At 36.6% G+C, this 13,845-nt stretch overlaps 1 pseudogene; it reads left to right on the top strand.

Moving 5' to 3' along the window:
• The first annotated feature begins 2,946 nt into the window (after positions 1 to 2,946).
• LOC111552968 lies at positions 2,947 to 4,042 on the top strand (annotated as a pseudogene).
• Positions 4,043 to 13,845: the final 9,803 nt, after the last annotated feature.

Raw genomic sequence — 13,845 nt, 5'->3', positions numbered from 1 at the left:
CAGAACTTCCTAGAACTGTGCTTTGGTGGCTGATGCTAATTTGAAAACATTCACAGTCATTACTGCTTGAGATATTGTTTCACTTTCTTTCTCTTTTATCTTCCTCTGGTATTCTCAATATGCATATATCACATAATCTGTAACAGTTGCTCCACAGTTAGTGGATATTCTGTTCTGCTTTTTATTTTTTTCTTTTTATTCAGTCTGTTTTTCCTTCTTGCTTTTCAGTTTTGGAAATTTCTATTGTCATGTTCTCAAACTCAAAGATTCTTTATTCAGCTGTGTCCAGTTTATTCATGGACACAACTGAAGAAAGTATTATTCATTTCTATTATAGTGTTTATTTTCTCTAATATTTCTTTTTTATCCATTCTTAAAATTTTATCTTTCTGCTTAAATTACCTATCTATCCTTGAATGTTGTCTACTTCTTCCATTGGCACCCTCATCGTTATTTTACATTCCTAGCATGATAATTCCAACATCCCTGCCATATATGACTCCAATTCTTATACTTTTTTAGTCTCTTTAAACTGGTTTCTAAATGGTTGATGTTTGCCTTTCAGTATGCCTTGTAATTAGCTACTGAAATCTGGACATGATATACCGAGTGAATGAAATTCCAGCAAATAAGCCTTTAGTGGTATGATAGTAAGGTTAGGAGTTAAAGAGGGCAAGAATTATATAGTTCTATGGTTAAGTCTCAGTATTGGTGAGCCTGTGTTCCTGGACTACAAACTATATTAGTGACTCTCAGTGTTTTTCCCCCCTCTCCCTTAGGTGGGACTGGATGGCTAGAGAAGACTAAGATTGGGAATTTCCCTTCCCCCATCTAGAAGGCTAGAGCTAACTGGAGTTTGGTATCCCCTTTTCCAGGTAGGGTAGACTCTGATAAAATCCCATCAGGTTAGGCTATAGTAAAATAGTTTCTACTGAGGACAGTCATTGTTAAAAAGAACAGAATGTTCAGCCTTATATTAAAAATGATTTCTTTTTCTGTTATCCTACTAAAAGCATGAAGATATTATTTTTTTCCTAATATTTATTGTGAGGAGCTGGAATAGCTACTAAAAGTAAAACTCACAAAAGAATGGGGCCCCCCATGACTCTGTCCTTGCTTTTTACTGTCAGCCTTGTCCAACCTTAGCCTTCAGCAATCCATTCATTACAATTTAGGTTTTCTTACCTGGGCTTCTGCAGAGATTTCTGAAATTTGGAGGACAGTAGTTTGTCTTGTGATATCAACTTCTCTGACAGGTCCAAGAAGAATTTTTCATTTTTGAGTTTTGTTCAGCTTTTTACTTGTTGTTAAGACATAGTGGTTGACTTCTAAGGTGCTTATATGACAGATTGTTTGACATGATTTTTAAGGTAATAGGAAGTTGATCATTAGCATATGACATAAATAGAATCAATTTTTAGCAGATATTAATAATTTTATCTGAATATTTGCCAAAAGATTTATATTATCAGGTAAAACATATCACATATAATCAATGAGAACAATGTTATTATAAAAACTTCTAAAAATAAAATTAATTATCAAATTTATGCATTTTTCAATCATTTACATATTTTATATATATACATCCATATATACACATGTTATATATAATAAATATATAAATATATAAACAGTAGATATCTTGTATATATACTATAAATGCTACATAAAATATATATAAAATTATAGTTTTTGTATTGTATATGATATTAAATATCTCATATTAAAATAAATAGAAAACAATATTTCCATTTTTATATGAAAATCTTATTTGCAGTTTACCAAATTGCAATTTAACATTATAAAATATTAATGATGGCTAAGAGTTGGAGGAGTAATTATATCAACTATTTTGTTTTTTAATATATATATAAATACACAAACACATACATATACTGAGAGTTCAAATGTTATTCAGAGTTAGCTTCAACAGTGCAACTTTTCCTCCAAGAGTTTCGTATCTTAATTTGCAAAAATGAAAAGAAAGTGTGGTTACGTTATTATAAAGGATATAGGTTCTAGCTTCAGAGTGTTATACCTTGAAAGGTATTTGAATAAAACTTTGGGCATATTTCTTAATTTTCAAAAATTATATCTCTTCGATTGTAAAATGAGAATAAGTACCTACATCCTACAGTTCTAGATGATGGGGGTGTGTACAAATGTGCATAAAGCACTTAACAACAGTGTCTAGTGCACGGCAGGCAGGCATTAAATGACAGTTATTACTAGATATTAACTGGACATGTGTTCTCATAAGTTCATATGGCCTGCTTCCTATGTTGACACTGGTAGGGATAAGGTAAAGGAAAAACAAAGTATATGGGTAATTAAACTGCCCCTAAAAACAAAGAAATACTATGAAGCAAAAAATAATAGGCAAACTTCTCCAAGTATCAAAGTTTTATACATTGTTTATATTTCCTTGCTTTTTTTTTCATAGGGTTAAATTTTTGAGTATTTGAGGGAAAAAGGTATAAAAGATGTCTTTCTGAAGCAAAAAAAAGTAGTCTATTAAAAAAAGGACCCATCTACTTTTTTTTTTTTTTCTCCAGAAATGCTGGGATTGCTGGCATTCTTTTTAGTCTTCCTTTTTTGTTGTTGTTGTTGTTGACGTAAACATGCTCTTCATATTTCCATGAGCCATGTCTCACATATTATAAAAGGGCGTGCTAAATATAATTAAAAGTAGAGGCAGAAGCATTACCAGCAAAAGAGTGGGTAGCACTAAAGCACAATATTAATATCCACGGTGAAATGTCATTGAGTCATCAAGGTTCGTGCCATATGGGTCTGCGGCTTAACTCATCCCCAAAGACTGTATTGATTTGCAATTACGGCATATCTTGGGGTTAAAGAAAAAAATGTAAAAATTTTAGTTAATCAATTAGGATCACATTTTACCATGCTGAAAGTTATTTAGTAAAAGATGATAGGAGCAGGAACAGAGCCCTTTGCTCCTCCCTCAGAATGAATGGAGACCAGAAATCAGATATTTATGCCCAAGAAAAGCAGGATTTCATTCAGCACTCCTCCCAGATCTTTAGAGTGTTGACTGAGGATGAGATGGGGCATTCAGAGACAGGAGATGCTATTGCCCGGCTCAAGGAGGTCCTGGAGTACAATGCCAGTGAGGTAAGTATCACGGAGTTTGACGGTGCTAGTAGTGTTCAGGGAGCTGATGGAACCAAGGGAACAGGATGCTGATAATCTCCAGCGGGCCCTGACTGTGGGATGGTGTGTGGAACCGCTGCAAGCTTTCTTCCTGGTGGCAGATAACATCATAGATTCATCCCTTACCTGCCGGGGACAGATCTGCTGGTATCAGAAGCCGGGCGTAGATTTGGATGCCATCAGTGATGCTATCCTTCTGGAAGTATATACCTACAGCCTGCTGAAGCACTATTCCCGGGAGCAGCCCTGTTACCTGAACCTGATTGAGCTCTTCCTGCAGAGTTCCTATCAGACTGGATTGGGCAGACCCTAGACCTCATCACAGCCCCCCAGGGCAATGTCGATCTTGGCAGATTCACCGAAGAGGTATAAATCCATTATCAAGTACAAGACAGCTTTCTACTCCTTCTACCTTCCTGTAACTGCAGCCATGTACATGGCAGGAATTGGTGTGAGAAGGAGCACGCCAATACCAAGAAAGTCCTGCTGCAGATGGCAGAGTTCTTTCAGATTCAGGATGATTACGTTGACCTCTCTGGGGACCACGGTGGGACCAGCAAAGTTGGCACTGACATCCAAATGCAGCCGGCTGGTGGTTCAGTGTCTGCAAGGGGCCACTCTGGAACAGAACCAGATCCTGAAGGAAAATTATGGGCAGAAGGAGGCCGGGAAGGTGACCCGGGTGAAGGCACCGGATGAGGAACTAGATCTGCCGGCCGTGTTCTTGCAGTACGAGGAAGACAGTTACAGCCACATTATGGGTCTCATTGAACAGTGCGCAGCGCCTTTGCCACCAGCCATCTTTCTGGGTCTTGCACCAAATTCCACAAGCCGAAAAAGTGACCTGGAGGCTGCAAGGGTATGAAGGGAAACTCTCAAAAAATATATGATTGTGTAAAAATAATTGATGATAAATGAGTGAATGAGAAGAAATGTTATATAATAGTCATTATATGAAATACAAAAATAAAAGATCAAATATTTCTATTTGGAATAGTCGTTCTTACCTTAAAATTACTGATAATAGAATTTTTTTTTTTTTTTTTTTTTTTTTTTCGGTGTCTCCTTTTTTCCCCCCGGCTGGTGCTCAGTGGTGCGATCTCGGCTCACTGCAAACTCCGCCTCCCAGGTTCCCGCCGTTCTTCAGCCTCAGCCTCGCGAGTAGCTGGGACTACAGGCGCCGCCACCACGCCCGGCTAAGTTTTTGTATATTTAGTAGAGATGGGGTTTCACCATGTTAGCCAGGATGGTCTCCATCTCCTGACCTCATGATCCGCCCGCCTCCGCCTCCCAAACTGCCGGGATTACAGGCGTGAGCCACCGCGCCCGGCCAATAATATAACTTTAGAGAGGGGTTCATGAAGTAGCTAACAGTATGGCTTAGTTCAATTTTATCATGCCATAGGGTTTAATTGATTATAGATTTTGACTTCATAGTGATTTTCTTCACTCCCAGCAAATGCCCTAAGATTGGATCTTCCCACAAGTTTCCTTACTGGTATGTTAAGAATGATAAAAGAAAATCTAAATCTGCCTTCGAAAGAAAAATATTAAAATCTTAACTCGCCTCTTACGGTTTTTCAATTATGGTTTCTCTCTAAGTATATTTGTATGTGTTTATTGTTTCAAAATATTATGTTGGCATTTCTAAATACCAAATATACTCAGACACATTTCAGAAAGAATCAGGCTGAGACCAGCTCAGTCCTGGAGACCCTAACCCAGCGGCCTTAGAGGAATTAGACACACACACAGAAATATAGAGTGTGGAGTAGGAAATCAGGGAGCTGACAGCCTTCAGAGCTGAGAGCCATGAACAGAGTTTTACCCACATATTTATTGAAAGATGGAAATAGCTTGATGTGTTACAGGTAGGCATTTGCTTAAACTGGTCATGATCTCATCACTTTATAGCCAGTGACTGGCTGAAACTCAGCTGCTTGAGATTGGCTGACACCTGGCTATCTGTTACCAAAAAAGTATTCTTCTAAGTTAGGTTTCAGTTGTTTACATAGGAACTCAAGTAGGGAGACAGTCTCAGGAATATGACCATCTGCTTATTTAATTTAGCAATGGAAAAATTAAACAAACTGAGACAAAATATTATTGAACGCACACTAGAAAATCTTACTGCTAGTTGTTCTGAGGCATGTGAAAACAAACCAAATTAATAACCCCTCGAACACTACAGTATAAATGGGAACTATATTCATGAAAAAAAAATATTTTACATCCACATCCTCAGGGAATGAACAGTCCTAGCACATGCCAGTTGTTTGAAAAAATAATTTCAGAACAAAAATGCATGAATGGGTGGATTAAGAAAGAGATATAAATGCATATAACACATAAGTGCTTTAAAACACTGTAGCAATTTATTGGTACTGATTGTTGGAAGAGGTTTGGGGCTGAAGTATCACAGGACCACCAACTACCCTGACATAATGAAACTATCCAATTAATAGATATGTCAGAAATAATACTCTTTTGGTAGTATGGGCATTGAACAGAAAATGCAGATATTTGTTTCCTAGCTAGCAAATGTTGAAAATAGTCACTGACAGTAAAGTCGATACTTAGGGCAAACTAAGACGTAATTGAAAGGAGAGGCCAACTGGGCTTCCTGGGCCCAGTAGGGGCTCAGAAAGCTGTGAAACTCACTCATTTCCTGCATCAGATCTTACTTCGGTCCTGGATGAGTGACACTGAAGATATATACTTAAAATATTGCTAATATCAGAATTTGTACATGTGTTTTCTTCCCCAAGAAAGCTATAAACGGAAAATTTTGCTGTAAGCTTCCCTGTGTCCTCTCTCCCTCCCCTCTCCCCCAAAACGAAATGGAATGTTAAAAGCCCGTTTTTCTGTGAGCTGCGGACCTTATCTATGCTCCCAATTCCAACTCCTTGGAAACATCCTTTGTAAAGTCCTGTAAAATGCTGTCTCCTTTGCCATGCTGCTGCAAGGCCATAAAGCAGATGGAACCTAAGTTACAATTCCGGTTTTCCTCAAAATCTAAGACATGTCACAAAATAATTTACTGCCTTTGTTTCTCGCTCTGGTGACATCTTCCCTCTGCACGTATTTCCCGCTTTAAAGACTTTAAAAGGTGATCGAAAAATCGAACACAGTCTACCCGCTTGGGACCCCTTCCACGCTATGGAAGCTTTGTGCTGTCACTCTGCTCAATAAAGCCCACAGTTTTTTGTTTTGTTTTGTTTTCTCTCCATTCGTGTCCCTCTCACTCGCTGCGGGCTGCCGCCACAACCAATTCTTTGGCGTGGCTAAGGCAAGGACTTTTGGCCTTACATAATGAGTATGGGTTTAGACAAACCATCAGTAGCAAATGATAGTGAAGAGAGAAATGTGTTTAGCAGAAAATGAGATGATTATAAATGAGAGGTTTAACAAGATTGGTTCCTTCTGCGACCATGAATATTTTCACGCCATTCTAATTTCTGCTTAATGCCAAAGAAATGCTACAGAAACTTAAAAAAAAAAAAAAAAAAAAGGCAGTGGGGATTAAGGAAAGGATTGAGGGCAGGGGTGAATGTCTTCTTGGAGAAATTTGTATGTTAGGTATACATTTAGAAATATGTAGGTTACAAGGTAGGTTAGTGGGACTTTGACAAGAGCTTTCTAGAATGAAATAAATGGAAAGAAGTTTCTAGTTGTATGTTCAGGAAAGTAGACTTAATTTGATGCAAATAAAATGTGGGGCATAGGGAAGAAAGTAATTTCCTTATAAATATTTTAAATCGTTTTGCATATATAGAAATGACATGGCTCATCAAAGCATTTAAAAATACTTATTAGATACTTTGAAGGGCAATTTCTTCACATGTTTGGCAAGGCAAGATATTTTCCATTATCATTAACTTTCATGTAACAATCTGGGCCCAATTTAGAGGATTTTTTTTTTAAGTTAGTAATTATGAAGTCATTAAGAAAGTGTTCAGAATGTATTGAATAAGTGAATTATAAGAAAGTATTTGAAACAAAAAAAAAAAGTAGGCCTGCAGGGGGAAAAAAAAGGAGATTACTACTTCCCACAGATAAAATGGAGAATACATCAAATACATCAATAAGTATGTTGTAGAGTGCCTTAAAAATTATGACATCCTTAGGGCAAGGCAATAGAAGAACATAATATTTTTTTATAAAGAACATCAAGAAGGATTTTTACACTTAAATTAATAGACAAGTGATTACCTGGTGAAAATGATATTTAAAGTGAAGAGAAAATGACTTTTACAAAAATGTCAAAAGCTCTGGAAAAATTAATAAATTGACTCTTATTTGAGAAGTCAGTGAATCTCTCAACAAGAGGTTTGAAATCAAGAGACCATTCAGAATGAAGCTGTAACTTAAATGGCAACTTTCTAAGAGAGAAATAAGCAGGAAGTGATTACAATAATTGACACAGCATTGTCCTTAAAGGCTGTCTTGGTGGTTCCGGGAATGACTCAACAGATAAAGGGTAAATTATAGAATATTACGTAGCTCTTGTGTTGAGAATGGTATTCCAGCATTAGGAAAAAAAAAAAAAAAAAAGCCTGGCAAAAAATGATAAGTGACAAAACTGCTCATATTCACAGGGAAATTAACCTGTGTGGCATTTTTCCTATACCGTGAGTTAGCAGTGTTGAAGTTACAATAAATCAGATATGTGAGCCCAGGAGAAGTTATAGATGAAACGTTAATTGAAGTTATCCATGGTATTCACATATATGATGTGCACTCTTTAGGTTTAATGACTTTTTTTTCAAGCAATTCTCCTGCCTAAGCCTCCTAAGAAGCTGGGATTACAGGTGCCTGCCACCAAGCATTGCTAATTATTATTATTTTTTAGTACTTTAAGTTCTGGGACACATTTGTAGAACATGTAGGCTTGTTACATAGGTATATACATGCCACGGTGGTTTGCTGCATCCATCGACCCATCATCTACTTTAGATATTTCTCCTAATGCTACCCCTCCCCTACCCCCCACCGCCCGACAGGAGTTCTCATTGTTCAACTCCTAATTACGAGTGAGAACATGAAGTGTTTGCTTTTCTGTTCCTGTGTTAGTTTGCTGAGAATGATGGTTTCCAGCTTCATCCATGTCCCTGTGAAGGACATGAACAAATCCTTTTTTATGGGTGCTTAGTATTCCAGGGTGCACATGTGCCACATTTTCTTTATCCAGTCTAACATTGATGGGCATTTGAGTTGGTTTCAAGTTTTTGCTATTGTGAACAGTGCTGCAATAAACATATGTGTCTTTATAGCCTGTGTCTTTATCATAGAATGATATCTAATCTTTTGGGTATAAACCTAGTAATGGGATTGCTGGGTCAAATGATATTTCTGGTTCTAGATCCTTGAGGAATCGCCAAACTCTTCCACAATGGTTGAACTAGTTGACACTCCCATCAACAGTATGAAAGCATTCCTGTTTCTCCACATCCTCTCCAGCATCTATTGTTTCCTGACTTTTTAATGATTGCCATTTTAACTGGCATGAGATGGTATCTCATTGTGGTTTTGATTTGCATTTCTCTAATGACCAGTGATGATAAGCTTTTTTTCATATGTTTGTTGGCCACATAAATGTCTTCTTTTGAGAAGTGTCTGTTCATATCCTTTGCCCACTTTTTGATGGGGTTATTTTTTTTTCTTAAACATTTGTTTAAGTTCCTTTTAGATTCTGGATATTAGCCCTTTGTCAGATGGATAGATTGCAAAAATTTTCTCCTATTCTGTAGGTTGACTGTTCACTCTGGTGATGGTTTCTTTTGCTGTGCAGAAGCTCTTTAGTTTAATCAGATCCCATTTGTCAATTTTGGCTTTTGTTGCAATTGCTTTTGGTGTTTTAGTCATGAAGTCTTTGCCCATGCCTATGTCCTGAATGGTATTGCCTAGATTTTCTTGTGGGTTTTTATGGTTTTCAGTCTTATATTTAGCTCTTTAATCCATCTTGAGTTAATTTTTGTTTAAGGGGTAAGAAAGGGGTCCGCTTTCAGTTTTCTGTGTATGGCTAGCCAGTTTTCCCAGCACCATTTATTAAATAGGAAATCCTTTCCCCATTGCTTGTTTTTGTCAGGTTTTTCAAAGATCACATGTTTGTAGATGTTTTGCATTATTTCTGAGGGCTCTGTTCTGTTCCGTTGGTCTACGTATCTGTTTTAGTACCAGTACCATGCTGTTGTGGTTACTGTAGCCTTGTAGTATAGTTTGAAGTCAGGTAGTGTGATGCCTCCAGCTTTGTTCTTTTTGCTTAGGATTGTCTTGACTATACGGGCTCTTTTTTGGTTCCACATGAAATTTAAAATAATCACTTCCTTTTTAGCACCCCAACTACAGAATACTTAAACATGTTTAACAGAATTTAGCATATTCTGCTTTCTATTAAAGCAATCTATATGGTAAAGTCTAGTCTATAAAAGGCCACAGGGACAAACCCGTAATCTCATAAACCAGGAGTGTCTTTGTAGGATTTGGCTTTCTATGGAATGATTTTGAGAAAGGTTTAAGAAAAGATCAGTTTTGGGTGATCTACTTTTTCTCAGGCAGGATTAGAACTGGGGATTAATTTTGCATTGGGTGCCTTCATAAAGTGACAATGGTGTAGTATTTGGGCATCTCCAGTTATAAACGCAAGAAGCATGATAGAGCTGAAAATGTGATTGGTAGGAAAGCAATAGTCACTCCAAAAGGAGATCCTCATAGTATGAACATGGGAGAGACAATGTTTCCTGTTAATGTAGTAGTCGTTGTATTCTTTTATTATTATTATTATTATTATTATTATTATTATTATTATTATTCTATGTTTATTTTATTTTGAAACTTTCATTGTTAGTGTTTTTTTTTTTTAATAATTAGAGTTTTATTTCTCTCTTTCTCTCTCTTTTTTACTTTAAGTTCCAGGATGCCTGTGCAGAATGTGTAGGTTTTTTACATAGGTATACATGTACCATGGTGGTTTGCTGCATCTATAAACCCATTATCTAGGTTTTTTTTTTTTGAGATGGAGTCTCCCTCTGTCGCCCAGGCTGCTGGAGTGCAGTGGCCAGATCTCAGCTCACTGCAAGCTCCGCCTCCCGGGTTCACACCATTCTCCTGCCTCAGCCTCCCGAGTGGCTGGGACTACAGACACCCGCCACCTCGCCCGGCTAGTTTTTTGTATTTTTTTAGTAGAGACGGGGTTTCACCGTGTTAGCCAGGATGGTCTCGATCTCCTGACCTTGTGATCCGCCCGTCTCGGCCTCCCAAAGTGCTGGGATTACAGGCTTGAGCCACCGCACCCGGGCTATCTAGGTTTTAAGTCCCGCATGTATTAGGTATTCATACTAATGCTCTCCCTCCCCTGGCCCCTCACCCCCCAACAGGCCCCAGTGTGTGCTGTTTCCCTCCCTGTGTCCATGTGTTCTCATTGTACTCCAATTGTGAGTGAGGATATGTGGTGTTTGGTTCTCTGTTCCTGTGTTAGTTTGGTGAGAATGATGGCTTCTAGCTTCATCCATATCCCTGCAAAGGAAATAAACTCATTCCTTTTAATGGCTATATAGTATTCCGTGGTGTATATGTGCCACTGTTTTTTTAATCCAGTCTATCATTGATGGGCATTTGGGTTGGTTCCAAGCCTTTGCTATTGTAAATAGTGCTGCAATAAACATACATGTGCATGTGTCTTTATAGTAGAATGATTTCTAATCCTTTGGTTATATACCCGGTAATGGGATTGCTGCGTCAAATGGTATTTCTGGTTCTAGATCCTTAAGGAATCACTACACTGTCTTCCACAATGGTTGAACTAATTTACACGCCCAATAACAGTGTAAAAGCATTCCTATTTCTCCACAGCCTCATCAGAATCTATTGTTTCCTGACTTTTTAATAATCACCATTCTGAGTGGCATGAGATGGTTTCTTATTGTAACTGCTGTTTTCTGTGCCTATCCATCCCTATCTCCCCTGTAACCTGATTAATTAGAGAGCTTTTGGTCTTTTTTCAGTCCAAGTCCTATTTTCATTTTCAAATAGTGTTTAGCAATGGTCCATGTGCGTACTATTTGCCCTATTACTTGAGTATAGGAATATTGTTTGTTCAACTTTTTCAGGGGAAATGATATAACCAATTAGTCAAAAGGCAGTTCTATAATTACATGAGTTCCAGTCCAGGTTCCTCTGATTTGCAATGTTTTGAATAATTTACCTCCCTGCACTATCCACTCAGAAAGAAAATGAGAATAATAATACAATAGCTCATAATCTTGTATTGAATAATGGAAGTAATAATTTATAAATGGTGTTGCATAGTGATTAGCCCTTATAAGCCCTCAAAAAGCATCACATGATATTTCATTATTTCCTATAATGATATTTCATTATTTCCTATAATGATATTTCATTATTCCTATATAGTTTCTACTACAAAGACCTATACATAACATTTATAACCACAGGAAAATAAAAGAGAAAAATATGCCCTGTTATCAAAACTCAAAGACTATTACTCTTTTATTGTGATATATTTACTTTCAGGTATATAATCAGGAATCATTTCCCATTTATTGCCTATAAAATCCAGTTACAAACATGTATTTTAAAAATATTTTTAAATGTTTTACTATTTGTCATAATTTCTTTAGGGGCGATTTTCTGAAGGAGAATGGTTATTTGAAATCATGTGTCTGTATGATTAAATTACACAAGAATGTATTATTGGAAATTAAGTGTTTTTTGTTTGTTTTTGATGAACACAGTTGAAATTTGTGAGGGAAAGTAAAAACACTAAGACAAAAATGTAATGGAAATTGATCCTTTTCTTCAATGTGATTACCTAAATAATTTATCATTTAGGATACCCCTAGTATATATAAGTGTACTTCTTGCACTTGAACTGTGCCAGAAACACTAATTGCTACAAAGGAAGTGCTCAAGATCATTGAATTAAGCAATTGAAGAAGTTTGTACCACCCTGTTTGTTCAAAAGCAGTGAAATTTAACAGACTCACGAGACCAAGGGCTGTGGCACCGAGAGACATTTAAGTCATAGATGATCTTCAAGAAGTTCAGAATCTTGTAAATAAACTAAAATTGATCATGTAGTTTTATCATCCAGGAGTATTTCCAAACCATTCAAATGACTGAAATTGTATCTTCAAAGAAAGGCGAGTGAGAAGGTGAGAGAGAGAGAGAGAAAATGAAAGCGAAAGCAAGAGAAGTAAGGAGGAAGAAAGAAGGGAAAAGTGCATGATCACCTTGGCAGGAACTTAGTAAGGATGTACTCATCTGTGAAAACTAACATTTGCAAACATATCCTACTTGTGAATCATACATTTTACCGGATTCATTAATTCCATATTACAGCAGCAGATATCCCGAGAAATGGAGATTTAGCCCTCTCTTATATTCTTGCATCACAAGGAACTGTTAGGTTGGTACAAAAGCAATTGTGGTTTTTGCCATTATAATATAAAGAAAAAGCTGGAACATCCTTGTCACCTATCACTATTGGTTCGGATATTTCAAAGGGGCATTTTTTTTAATGCTTGAAGATAAAAGCTATTTATCAAGTAATTTGATAAATTATCTAGAAGAGATATGGAAAACAGATAAATAGAATCAAATCTACTTGGAAAACATACAACACTGTCTCATTTTTATATACATTAATATAATTTCATTTTTTAAGTGAAGGAATACTTCAGTTCAAGAGTTCCAAAGGAAAGCTGCCTGGGTTTGAACACCTACAGCCATATCTACTATGTTTTACCAAATTGAATACATTAGTTTTTAATGGGTATCATTATTCTACATACTATCCCCCACCATCTGCAAATGACTTGCAGGATTACAATTCTTTCTAGATGTATATTGAGTTCAGAGAGGTTGTGATTTGGAAAAAAAAAATGTGCATATTAGAGTTAACAAAATATGGCAGTAGCAGAACAAATGGGCAAATTACTTCATTTACATAAATCTGAGCTTCTTTATTTTCAAAACAGGGTGACAATAAAAGTACCCACCTATTTAAACTGTTTTGATGATTAAATGATAAAGTTTATATAAAGTACTTGGAAAATTGCAAGGCACACTTTAAATTTATTAGCTGAAATAAAAGCCTAAACCATTATGACTTTTTATTTTAAAAAGCAGTGTTTTAACTAAAAAAATAAAAGAAACAAGGAAGCATATCTTTTTCATATAATGGTTTTCCTGGGAGGCAGTAGCAAACACCTGGGATAATATGCGTGCTGCACAGTGGTCGCTGCAGTCTGGTTCCATCAAGTGAGGAACCAGAAAGACAGCATATGGAAGAGGTCATAGTCTTACAGAGCCAGACCCCAAAGTAACTCATTGCCATTCACTTTCCCAAGGGATCATTTAATTTTATTTGGCTATGTCTACTTCTAAGGTGGGCTGAGAAATGAATTCTTTAGCCAGAAAGCCACATGCCTAGGAGCAACCCTATTCCTAGGTAAAAACAGGAGAATGGATTTAGTGAAGAGCTAAAAAATTCTGCCACAGTACAAGTATATGGTCAATACATATCAGCTATTATTACTTTTAGCTACAACCAAAAAGGTTGATGAAATGAGAAAAAACACTGCATTTGTTTAATAAAATTATAATATAAGAAAGATTGTTCCTACCTAAAACATAAAATATCAAAAT

The sequence above is a fragment of the Piliocolobus tephrosceles genome, chromosome 19 (genome assembly GCF_002776525.5).
Source record: "Piliocolobus tephrosceles isolate RC106 chromosome 19, ASM277652v3, whole genome shotgun sequence".
NCBI classification, from domain to species: domain Eukaryota; kingdom Metazoa; phylum Chordata; class Mammalia; order Primates; family Cercopithecidae; genus Piliocolobus; species Piliocolobus tephrosceles.
This window is presented reverse-complemented; position numbering and strand designations above follow the sequence as displayed.